This window comes from Panulirus ornatus, chromosome 8, assembly GCF_036320965.1.
Source record: "Panulirus ornatus isolate Po-2019 chromosome 8, ASM3632096v1, whole genome shotgun sequence".
In the NCBI taxonomy this organism is placed as follows: domain Eukaryota; kingdom Metazoa; phylum Arthropoda; class Malacostraca; order Decapoda; family Palinuridae; genus Panulirus; species Panulirus ornatus.
Window position 1 is genome coordinate 32582255 of NC_092231.1, and position 13594 is coordinate 32595848.

General features: G+C 49.2%; 1 protein-coding gene and 1 non-coding gene across 2 annotated transcripts in view; one reads left to right on the top strand and one right to left on the bottom strand.

The window, feature by feature from the left end:
- Positions 1 to 13594, bottom strand: part of LOC139749891 (uncharacterized) — a 226424-nt gene that overhangs the window by 111868 nt on the left and 100962 nt on the right. The window lies entirely within an intron of this gene.
- Positions 9697 to 9770, top strand: TRNAI-AAU (transfer RNA isoleucine (anticodon AAU)). Its single transcript has one exon. It is a non-coding gene; the product is annotated as a tRNA-Ile (tRNA).

Genomic DNA, 13594 nt, shown 5'->3' on the forward strand with positions numbered 1-13594 from the left:
GATGGTAACGTCGTGTTCCTGGATGGTAACGTCGTGTTCCTGGATGGTAACGTCGTGTTCCTGGGTGGTAACGTCGTGTCCCTGTGTGGTAACGTCTTGTTCCTGGATGGTAACGTCGTGTTCCTGGATGGTAACGTCGTGTTCCTGGATGGTAACGTCGTGTTCCTGGATGGTAACGTCGTGTTCCTGGATGGTAACGTCGTGTTCCTGGATGGTAACGTCGTGTTCCTGGGTGGTAACGTCGTGTTCCTGGATGGTAACGTCGTGTTCCTGGGTGGTAACGTCGTGTTCCTGGATGGTAACGTCGTGTTCCTGGATGGTAACGTCGTGTTCCTGGATGGTAACGTCGTGTTCCTGGATGGTAACGTCGTGTTCCTGGGTGGTAACGTCGTGTTCCTGGATGGTAACGTCGTGTTCCTGGGTGGTAACGTCGTGTTCCTGGATGGTAACGTCGTGTTCCTGGGTGGTAACGTCTTGTTCCTGGATGGTAACGTCGTGTTCCTGGGTGGTAACGTCGTGTTCCTGGGTGGTAACGTCGTGTTCCTGGGTGGTAACGTCGTGTTCCTGGATGGTAACGTCGTGTTCCTGGGTGGTAACGTCGTGTTCCTCGGTAGTAACGGCGTGTTCCTGGGTGGTAACGTCGTGTTCCTGGATGGTAACGTCGTGTTCCTCGGTAGTAACGGCGTGTTCCTGGGTGGTAACGTCGTGTTCCTGGATGGTAACGTCGTGTTCCTGGATGGTAACGTCGTGTTCCTGGATGGTAACGTCGTGTTCCTCGGTAGTAACGGCGTGTTCCTGGGTGGTAACGTCGTGTTCCAGAACGGTAACGTCGTGTTCCTGGGTGACAACGTCGTGTTCCTGGGTGGTAACGTCGTGTTCCTGGATGGTAACGTCGTGTTCCTGGGTGACAACGTCGTGTTCTTGGGTGGTAACGTCGTGTTCCTGGATGGTAACGTCGTGTTCCTCGGTAGTAACGTCGTGTTCCTGGACGGTAACGTCGTGTTCCTCGGTAGTAACGTCGTGTTCCTGGGTGGTAACGTCGTGTTCCAGAACGGTAACGTCGTGTTCCTGGGTGACAACGTCGTGTTCCTGGGTGGTAACGTCGTGTTCCTGGGTGGTAACGTCGTGTTCCTGGGTGACAACGTCGTGTTCCTGGGTGGTAACGTCGTGTTCCTGGGTGGTAACGTCGTGTTCCTGGGTGACAACGTCGTGTTCCTGGGTGGTAACGTCTTGCTGTTGGATCAGGGCCGGCCCTAGCCTTCTGGAGATCCTTCCATCCTTCAAATTCCTCCCCATCCACTGCTGCAGTAGCTGTAGGAGGAGTCGGGAGGGCGCCCCCGGGAATATGTAAAGACTTAGGTTATGTGGGCCAGCATTACCTGCCTTCTGATGGCTGCCATATAACGGTGAGCATGACAGGGGTCCCTTCAGCGGTGGGGGTCCTACGCTGTGAGCGTATGGGGCGGTAACTTAGCGGGCCCTGTGCTGGGTGGTAACTTAGTGGGCCCTGTGCTGGGCGGTAACTTAGCCGGCCCTGTGCTGGGCGGTAACTTAGCGGGCCCTGTGCTGGGCTGTAACTTAGCGGGCCCTGTGCTGGGCGGTAACTTAGCGGGCCCTGTGCTGGGCGGTAACTTAGCGGGCCCTGTGCTAGGTGGTAACTTAGTGGGCCCTGTGCTGGGCGGTAACTTAGCCGGCCCTGTGCTGGGCGGTAACTTAGCGGGCCCTGTGCTGGGCTGTAACTTAGCGGGCCCTGTGCTGGGCGGTAACTTAGCGGGCCCTGTGCTGGGCGGTAACTTAGCGGGCCCTGTGCTGGGTGGTAACTTAGCGGGCCCTGTGCTGGGCGGTAACTTAGCGGGCCCTGTGCTGGGCGGTAACTTAGCGGGCCCTGTGCTGGGCGGTAACTTAGCGGGCCCTGTGCTGGGCGGTAACTTAGCGGGCCCTGTGCTGGGCGGTAACTTAGCGGGCCCTGTGCTGGTCGGTAACTTAGCTGGCCCTGTGCTGGGCGGTAACTTAGCGAGCCCTGTGCTGGGCTGTAACTTAGCGGGCTCTTTGCTCGGCGGTAACTTAGCGGGCCCTGTGCTGGGCGGTAACTTAGCGGGCCCTGTGCTGGGCTCTAACTTAGCGGGCCCTGTGCTGGGCTCTAACTTAGCGGGCCCTGTGCTGGGCGGTAACTCAGCAGGCCCCTGTGCTGGGCGGTAACTTAGCGGGGCCTGTGCTGGGCGGTAACTTAGCGGGCCTTGTGCTGGGCAGTAACTTAGCGGGCCCTATGCTGGGCGGTAACTTAGCAGGCCCCTGTGCTGGGCGGTAACTTAGCGGGCCCTGTGCTGGGCGGTAACTTAGCGGGGCCTGTGCTGGGCGGTAACTTAGCAGGCCCCTGTGCTGGGCGGTAACTTAGCGGGCCTTGTGCTGGGCGGTAACTTAGCGGGCCCTGTGCTGGGCGGTAACTTAGCAGGCCCCTGTGCTGGGCGGTAACTTAGCGGGGCCTGTGCTGGGCGGTAACTTAGCGGTAACTTAGCGGGCCCTGTGCTGGGCGGTAACTTAGCAGGCCCCTGTGCTGGGCGGTAACTTAGCGGGCCCTGTGCTGGGCGGTAACTTAGCGGGGCCTGTGCTGGGCGGTAACTTAGCAGGCCCCTGTGCTGGGCGGTAACTTAGCGGGCCTTGTGCTGGGCGGTAACTTAGCGGGCCCTGTGCTGGGCGGTAACTTAGCTGGCCCCTGTGCTGGGCGGTAACTTAGCGGGGCCTGTGCTGGGAGGTAACTTAGCGGGCCCTGTGCTGGGCTCTAACTTAGCGGGCCCTGTGCTGGGCTCTAACTTAGCGGGCCCTGTGCTGGGCGGTAACTCAGCAGGCCCCTGTGCTGGGCGGTACCTTAGCGGGCCCTGTGCTGGGCTCTAACTTAGCGGGCCCTGTGCTGGGCGGTAACTCAGCAGGCCCCTGTGCTGGGCGGTAACTTAGCGGGGCCTGTGCTGGGCGGTAACTTAGCGGGCCTTGTGCTGGGCAGTAACTTAGCGGGCCTTGTGCTGGGCGGTAACTTAGCGGGCCCTGTGCTGGGCGGTAACTTAGCGGGCCCTGTGCTGGGCGGTAACTTAGCGGGGCCTGTGCTGGGCGGTAACTTAGCGGGCCCTGTGCTGGGCGGTAACTTAGCGGGCCCTGTGCTGGGCGGTAACTTAGCGGGCTCTTCGCTCGGCGGTAACTTAGCAGGCCCTGTGCTGGGCGGTAACTTAGCGGGCCCTGTGCTGGGCGGTAGTAGACCCGCGGCGCGGTGCTGGTGAAGAAGGAGAGGTGAGGGACTTCCGGGGCTTCCAAGGAACTTCTTCAGGAAGGTGAGGCGATGACCGCGGACCTGACTGTGAGTGGCGGCTGCCGCTTGGCCCTGTCCTGCAGCAGCGCCTCGGGCGTGGCAGGAGGTCCCGACCTCACAACTGCTCTCCTAGACTGGAGGAGGCGATGTCCTACGAGAGCCCTACCCGGAGGTGGACCTGGGAGATCAAGCACCACCGATGCCCGTGAAGATGCAACGTGAAGCATCACCTCATTATCCACTACCGCAGGAGGTGCCCCAAGGGTTACGTGAGTCTGTGGTCACATGGCGGAGTCAGGTCAGGTCACGTCCTTGCAAGTGAAGGCTGGAACACAACGCATGAATGGCCGGCGACCTGGCACACGCGGGTTGTTCAGTGGTAAAGACCAAACGAGGGAACGGCTTCTCTGACCAGGGTGGAAGGTGGCTTCGTAGGGTCGCACGTCTGCACCGTGGATCTGGTCCACGTCGGGGCAAGGTGTGTGTGTGTGTGTGTGTGTGTGTGTGTGTGTGTGTGTGAGGTCAGCCATCACGTGAGATGAACTACTGAACTAAACTTAAGCCACTGACACCACCCCCCCCCCTCCCCCAAGGGGGTAACACAGTGTCACGTGCTTGACCTCATAACTACAGCAGCGGACTGTGACATCACGCCTCCTGGTAACTCATTGCTCCTGGGTGGTAACGTCATGTTCCTGGGTGGTAACATCGTGATCCTGGGTGGTAACATCGTGATCCTGGGTGGTAACATTGTGATCCTGGGTGGTAACGTCATGTTCCTGGGTGGTAACATCGTGATCCTGGGTGGTAACGTCATGTTCCTGGGTGGTAACATCGTGTTCCTGGGTGGTAACGTCATGTTCCTGGGTGGTAACATCGTGATCCTGGGTGGTAACGTCATGTTCCTGGGTGGTAACATCGTGTTCCTGGGTGGTAACGTCATGTTCCTGGGTGGTAACATCGTGTTCCTGGGTGGTAACGTCATGTTCCTGGGTGGTAACATTGTGATCCTGGGTGGTAACGTCATGTTCCTGGGTGGTAACATCGTGATCCTGGGTGGTAACGTCATGTTCCTGGGTGGTAACATCGTGTTCCTGGGTGGTAACGTCATGTTCCTGGGTGGTAACATCGTGATCCTGGGTGGTAACGTCATGTTCCTGGGTGGTAACATTGTGATCCTGTGTGGTAACATTGTGGTCAAGGATCGTATACCGTCGTGGTGAAGGACGGTCCACCGTGGTGGTCAGGGGGTTGATCATGTTGGTTATGTGTCTCATGTCATCATCATCATCATCCATATATGTTGAGGTAGACGCCTGTGTGACACTGTAGGTAGGGTGCTGGTTGGTGTACATGATCTGGCGACTGTACGTACAGCTCACCACACTACCACACCAGAGACTGGTTGGTGTACATGATCTGGCGACTGTACGTACAGCTCACCACACTACCACACCAGAGACTGGTTGGTGTACATGATCTGGCTACTGTACGTACAGCTCACCACACTACCACACCAGAGACTGGTTGGTGTACATGATCTGGCTACTGTACGTACAGCTCACCACACTACCACACCAGAGACTGGTTGGTGTACATGATCTGGCGACTGTACGTACAGCTCACCACACTACCACACCAGAGACTGGTTGGTGTACATGATCTGGCGACTGTACGTACAGCTCACCACACTACCACACCAGAGACTGGTTGGTGTACATGATCTGGCGACTGTACGTACAGCTCACCACACTACCACACCAGAGACTGGTTGGTGTACATGATCTGGCGACTGTACGTACAGCTCACCACACTACCACACCAGAGACTGGTTGGTGTACATGATCTGGCTACTGTACGTACAGCTCACCACACTACCACACCAGAGACTGGTTGGTGTACATGATCTGGCTACTGTACGTACAGCTCACCACACTACCACACCAGAGACTGGTTGGTGTACATGATCTGGCGACTGTACGTACAGCTCACCACACTACCACACCAGAGACTGGTTGGTGTACATGATCTGGCGACTGTACGTACAGCTCACCACACTACCACACCAGAGACTGGTTGGTGTACATGATCTGGCGACTGTACGTACAGCTCACCACACTACCACACCAGAGACTGGTTGGTGTACATGATCTGGCGACTGTACGTACAGCTCACCACACTACCACACCAGAGACTGGTTGGTGTACATGATCTGGCTACTGTACGTACAGCTCACCACACTACCACACCAGAGACTGGTTGGTGTACATGATCTGGCTACTGTACGTACAGCTCACCACACTACCACACCAGAGACTGGTTGGTGTACATGATCTGGCTACTGTACGTACAGCTCACCACACTACCACACCAGAGACTGGTTGGTGTACATGATCTGGCTACTGTACGTACAGCTCACCACACTACCACACCAGAGACTGGTTGGTGTACATGATCTGGCTACTGTACGTACAGCTCACCACACTACCACACCAGAGACTGGTTGGTGTACATGATCTGGCTACTGTACGTACAGCTCACCACACTACCACACCAGAGACTGGTTGGTGTACATGATCTGGCTACTGTACGTACAGCTCACCACACTACCACACCAGAGCCTTGATATCCACCTGTTGCGGTTGTCTCCAGCTATAGTTATTTCTCCACAGAAAGCTCTCACTCGATTTCAAATGAAGACTCAAATATCTTGACGGTAGAAACATACAATTTGATGGCTGATCATTTCATGCCGGTACCCAGGTTTCTTGGATTAATCATTCTGATTAACATGCCTTATCACCGTGGAAGGGACGAGACAATTCTACATTTATGTACAAAATCTAAACTAAAAACTGTGTGACAATGGTGACCGAGTTAATGATAACACACATACTTCGAGATTATGGTTACGAAACATATTTGCTCGTAAAAGAGCCAATGAAATGATAAGAAAATGGCGTAGCTCATCATAAAAACAGCTGTCCAACTCACAGGCAATACAAACTTTGGAGACGTGATTTCTCTAACATATCGCGAGAAAAATCAGGCTTTTATAATCACTATCGTCTGTATGGGTCATAATCACTATCGTCTGTATGGGTTATAATCACTATAGTCTGTATGGGTTATAATCACTATCGTCTGTATGGGTTATAATCACTATCGTCTGTATGGGTTATAATCACTATCGTCTGTATGGGTTATAATCACTATCGTCTGTATGGGTTATAATCCCTATCGTCTGTATGGGTTATAATCACTATCGTCTGTATGGGTTATAATCACTATCGTCTGTATGGGTTATAATCACTATCGTCTGTATGGGTTATAATCATTATCGTCTGTATGGGTTATAATCACTATCGTCTGTATGGGTTATAATCACTATCGTCTGTATGGGTTATAATCACTATCGTCTGTATGGGTTATAATCACTATCGTCTGTATGGGTTATAATCACTATCGTCTGTATGGGTTATAATCACTATAGTCTGTATGGGTTATAATCACTATCGTCTGTATGGGTTATAATCACTATCGTCTGTATGGGTTATAATCACTATCGTCTGTATGGGTTATAATCACTATCGTCTGTATGGGTTATAATCACTATCGTCTGTATGGGTTATAATCACTATCGTCTGTATGGGTTATAATCACTATCGTCTGTATGGGTTATAATCACTATCGTCTGTATGGGTTATAATCACTATCGTCTGTATGGGTTATAATCACTATCGTCTGTATGGGTTATAATCACTATCGTCTGTATGGGTTATAATCACTATCGTCTGTATGGGTTATAATCACTATCGTCTGTATGGGTTATAATCACTATCGTCTGTATGGGTTATAATCACTATCGTCTGTATGGGTTATAATCACTATCGTCTGTATGGGTTATAATCACTATCGTCTGTATGGGTTATATTCACTATCGTCTGTATGGGTTATAATCACTATCGTCTGTATGGGTTATAATCACTATCGTCTGTATGGGTTATAATCACTATCGTCTGTATGGGTTATAATCACTATCGTCTGTATGGGTTATAATCACTATCGTCTGTATGGGTTATAATCACTATCGTCTGTATGGGTTATAATCACTATCGTCTGTATGGGTTATAATCACTATCGTCTGTATGGGTTATATTCACTATCGTCTGTATGGGTTATAATCACTATCGTCTGTATGGGTTATAATCACTATCGTCTGTATGGGTTATAATCACTATCGTCTGTATGGGTTATAATCACTATCGTCTGTATGGGTACAAGATATGACAGTGTGGAACCTTCCTGCTTCCCCTCGTAACCAATGGATAATAATCAAGGCAGAATCTTGACAAGATTTCATCAATCTTCTTTTCCAAAACAACACAGAAGACGCAGCGCCACAGTGCACTTTGCTGGGGCCATGCCTAAAACACCCATTTTCTGTAACCTAAATTAAACCATTTGTTGGGGTCACGCCTAAAACACCCATTTTCTATAAACCAACCTAAACCAATAACACAATGGTCGTTCTCCCTGCCACAGAAAACTGACCAGTTATATATGTAACTTGGGTAATCTTACCTCTTTAACTGTCAAAACATAATTATGAAAATCATAAATCGTTCTCTTGGTTCAGCTACAACTAAACTAACTCTACAGAACAACACCTTGACACGGGATCCGCATCCCACACCTTAGCCACGGGAGTCATGTTAGTCAAACTCATGACGAAGTAACCTCTCAACACAAACCAACATATGTACGTAGAAAATGCAAAACATCTGTAACTTACGATGGATCTACCCAGCTGTATGGCTGACGAGTAGTAGTCCTATGCATCCCATGGAACCCATTTCCTATTTCCATGAGATGCTGTGACTTACACACACAAAAAAATCTACTTACAATTAGTGAAACTCGTTACTTAATGTTCGTAACCACCTAGCCATATCAAACTCAACAAAATGGTCACTTGAGTTAGAAAAGAACATCAGTAATTTCCCAACAGGTCACACAAATGCATACAATATGATCAGTGGGACAGAACATAGCAAATGATATAGAACACTAACCAACGCCTTTATCCGTCTCTCTGATAAATAACCCACGAACGCTGAACCTTGAGCATGACGATACGACCCTCGAACACAACGGTACGACCCTTAGGTACGACAATGTGACCCTTAAGCACGGCAATACGATCCGCTAAGCATGATGACGACCCAGTTTATCAGCAATCACGTCTTTCTCCAATCCAGCAGCTGACCAGATGTTGTTGAACTGATAAGAAACATTTTCCAGTACTCACTTTCCTATAAAATTTCCCCGGCAGTATGTTCACGCCATACTACATGGTATATATATATATATATATATATTCTTCCTCGTCTTTCTTCTTGCGTTAGTTGAGCCGGAGGGAAAGGTGGGTTGGGACGTGCCTTTTGCTTTGCAATCTTGATTCTACCACTGATCTTAGGTCATCGTCAATGAGATAACCTCGTTATCAGCCGCCAGGTCCACTGACACAGGTCCTTACCATGTACTCCCACGACCCTTGAGCAACGACAGCACGACCCTCACGTACTGAGGCAAGACAGTACGACCTCTGAACACGACAGCGAGATCCTTGTGTACGACAGTACGACCCTTCAGTACGACGGTAGGATCCTCGACTACGACCCTCTCGTATGACTGCTATATCGTTGACCTGAGATTCAAGGGTCGGGTCAGAGGTTATCAAGCAGACGCTGCTAACTCTGCTAACCGACTCGGGCGTCCCGGGTTCGATCCCCGAAGATCGCGGGGAGGCATGCCAGTATCAAAGGACCAGGAAATATCCACATCATTCTTTTACGCCATTTCAATTGTCTTCCGATTTCAGTTAATCTACTGACTCACTCCAGTCTGGGACGTGGGTCTACAGTGTCCAAAATGGAGGTGATAAATCTAACGTAAGAGTTGCATTATCTGAGCTTACTACGTGGGATTCATATTTGTACACACTATGTCTCGAGCTACGAGGGAATTAGCTTTAACTTCAAATCTAAAACACACACTTCGGTCTCAAGAGTTCAAATATAGCGAAATTCTGCATCGTACTACTATCAAAGCAATTGTCATTAAAAATATTGTCAGTTGCTGTGCATTAACAACAAATAGTGATGCATATTCATGATGCTGAGTGTAGAGTAGTGCACGAATGAGGGGCGAGCTCAGCCCAAGATCAATACAGAAGACGTTATCTGTGGTAACGACGTGAATAAATAAAAAAAAATACTTTCCAAGAACATAACATAGATAAAGCTATCCATATGAAAGGTTATAAGAGCCATTAAGGCAACAGAAATGGTGAAAAAGTAAAAGAGAGAAAAAAGAAGAAAGGGTTTTCTCTCCATGGCCTGTTAGCTCAGTTGGTTAGAGCGCCGTGCTAATAACGCGGATGTCGAGGGTTCGATCCCCTTACGGGCCAGGGAAAGATATTCCTTTTAATCCTCCCGTCTCGTGTGAAGATACTAGAGTACTTCAACAAATTACTACCGTCCCACACGCCACAAGCAAACCCAACTGCGTCAACCAAGGGTTGGGGACCAGTCCTAACCGTTACTGTATATCAAACTCCGGGTGTGACAGGGTCAACCCCATCCACACGACATCTGAACACAACGTTACTACTGCGGCCAAGACAGAGACGGATTCACTAACATAACAGTAAGCATTAATATACAGTGAAGTGTGAGGACGGACATACATTCCTATATACACAATCCTACATATGCATATACGTACACGTAAACAAAGACACTGCTACACAGATGCATACATACATACATACATAGACCATCTGACACTAAGCATGGTCATCACTCACTTGCCTCACTGTAAACATGGTCATCACTCACTTGCCTCACTGTAAACATGGTCATCACTCACTTGCCTCACTGTAAACATGGTCATCACTCACTTGCCTCACTGTAAACATGGTCATCACTCACTTGCCTCACTGTAAACATGGTCATCACTCACTTGCCTCACTGTAAACATGGTCATCACTCACTTGCCTCACTGTAAACATGGTCATCACTCACTTGCCTCACTGTAAACATGGTCAACACTCACTTGCCTCACTGTAAACATGGTCATCACTCACTTGCCTCACTGTAAACATGGTCAACACTCACTTGCCTCACTGTAAACATGGTCATCACTCACTTGCCTCACTGTAAACATGGTCAACACTCACTTGCCTCACTGTAAACATGGTCAACACTCACTTGCCTCACTGTAAACATGGTCAACACTCACTTGCCTCATTGTAAACATGGTCATCACTCACTTGCCTCACCGTAAGCATGGTCAACACCCACTTGCCTCACCGTAAACATGGTCAACACTCACTTGCCTCACTGTAAACATGGTCATCACTCACTTGCCTCATTGTAAACATGGTCATCACTCACTTGCCTCATTGTAAACATGGTCAACACTCACTTGCCTCACTGTAAACATGGTCATCACTCACTTGCCTCACCGTAAACATGGTCAACACTCACTTGCCTCATTGTAAACATGGTCAACACTCACTTGCCTCATTGTAAACATGGTCAACACTCACTTGCCTTACTGTAAACATGGTCATCACTCACTTGCCTCACCGTAATCATGGTCAACACTCACTTGCCTCACCGTAAACATGGTCATCACTCACTTGCCTCATTGTAAACATGGTCCACGCACACAAGATAGTCTCTGTGGCAGGAAACAACAGAGGCATGTTGGAGGAGCCTTGTGGAAATGGGGTTGACGTTAATCATAGTGTCGTCGGCTTCTGTCCCGGGACTACTACTCTTCTTGACCTACTACGTTAAGGACCTGCCACAGGCTGTGAACTCCTCCCTGAATATGTTTCCACATGAACCCAAAAGCTCAAACAGAGGATGAAAAGCAATGAAGGACCGCCTCAGCTTACCTTACTAGTGGACCTACACACACACACACACACTCCCAGAATGGGTCTGCTGCTGACACATGCACGACGATGTTCAACCTGACTGAGCGTACAGCACTGGTGATGGATGAGAGGAGGATGACCCGAACATGACTATCATCCAGCAGGACACCAACTACAGGACTACGTGTGAGAGATCTGGGAGTCGTAAACCGTCCCTTACCAGTCGACAGAGCCCCACCTTCAGAGGAATATCTGAGACATGACTTACTGTCTGCTAATAAGTTTTAGACGGGAAATACATTCACTTATCAGGATACATACAGCAAACTGCTCACGTCCTACGTAAGGCCAAACCTACATTATAACTCTACAGTTGTTTCTTTTAAGGCCAAACCTACATTATAACTCTAAAACTGTATCACCTTTAAGGCCAAACCTACATTATAACTCTAAAACTGTATCACCTTTAAGGCCAAACCTACATTATAACTCTAAAACTGTATCACCTTTAAGGCCAATCCTACATTATAATTCTAAAGCTGTTTCCTTTAAGGCCAAACCTACATTATAACTCTAAAACTGTATCACCTTTAAGGCCAATCCTATATTATAATTCTAAAGCTGTTTCCTTTAAGGCCAAACCTACATTATAACTCTAAAACTGTATCACCTTTAAGGCCAATCCTACATTATAATTCTAAAGCTGTTTCCTTTAAGGCCAAACCTACATTATAACTCTAAAGTTGTGTCACCTTTAAGGCCAAACCTACATTATAACTCTAAAGTTGTGTCTCCTTTAAGGTCAAAGCTACATTATAACTAAAGTTGTATCACCTTTAAGGCCAAGCCAACATTATAACTCTAAAGTTATGCCTCCTTCAGAACAACAGAGCTAAGAGGAAAGATGCAGAGGAAGGCAACAATGATGACACCATCAAGCCAAGTTCCAGGCTACATACCTCACCTTGGAGGAGGGAAAGGTGACCAATAGATAAGACTCATGATGTATGGAGACGGTGAAAAGTTTCTCGATAGACAGGGAGAGAAAAGGACATAAGAAATTAAGCAAGAAACTTGTTAAAAAAAAAAAAGATATCAAGAAGTATTTTCACGGTATACGAATGGTGAATAAATGGAACATATTGACAGTGGAAACAGTAAATGAAGACAAGAAGCAAAAATCTAAACATTTCTCTTACAGCAGAGACGGTATACAAGATGGGCCCCACGAGTGTGAAGCTAGATCATGGACCAGGGTCAGCAGTGGGGGATCATGGACCAGGGTCAGCAGTGGGGGATGATGGACCAGGATCAGCAGTGGGGGATGATGGACCAGGATCAGTAGTGGATGATGGACCAGGGTCAGCAGTGGTGGATGATAGACCAGGATCAGAAGTGGAGGATGGTGGACCAGGATCAGCAGTGGTGGATGATGGACCAGGATCAGCAGTAATGGATGATGGACCAGGACCAGCAGTGGTGGATGATTGACCAGGGTCAGCAGTGGTGGATGATGGACCAGAATCAGCAGTGGCGGCTGATGGTCCAGGGTCAGCAGTGGCGAATGATGGACCAGGATCAGCAGTAGTGGATGATGGACCAGGATCAGCAGTGGTGGATGATAGACCAGGATCAGCAGTGGAGGATGGTGGACCAGGATCAGAAGTGGTGGATGATGGACCAGGGTCAGCAGTGGTGGATGATGGACCAGAATCAGCAGTGGTGGATGATGGTCCAGGGTCAGCAGTGGTGAATGATGGACCAGGATCACCAGTGGTGGATGATGGACCAGGATCAGCAGTTTTAGATGATGGACCAATGTCAGCAGTGGTAGATGATGGACCAGAATCAGCAGTAGTGGATGGTAGACCAGAATCAGCAGTGGTGGATGATGGTCCAGGGTCAGCAGTGGTGAATGATGGACCAGGGTCACCAGTGGTGGATGATAGACCAGGATCAGCAGTTTTAGATGATGGACCAATGTCAGCAGTGGTAGATGATGGTCGAGAATCAGCAGTGGTGGATGATGGACCAAAATCAGAAGTAGTGGATGGTGGACCAGAATCAGCAGTGGTGGATGATGGTCCAGGGTCAGCAGTGGTAAATGATGGACCAGAATCAGCAGTGGGGATAATGGTCCACGGTCACCAGTGGTGAATGATGGACCAGGATCACCAGTGGTGGATGATGGACCAGGATCAGCAGTGGAGGATGATGGACCAGGATCAGCAGTGGTGGATGATGGACCAGAATCAAGTGGTGGTTGATGGACCAGGATCAGAAGTGATGGGTGATGGACCAGGATCAGCAGTAGTGGATGATGGACCAGGATCAACAGTGGTGGA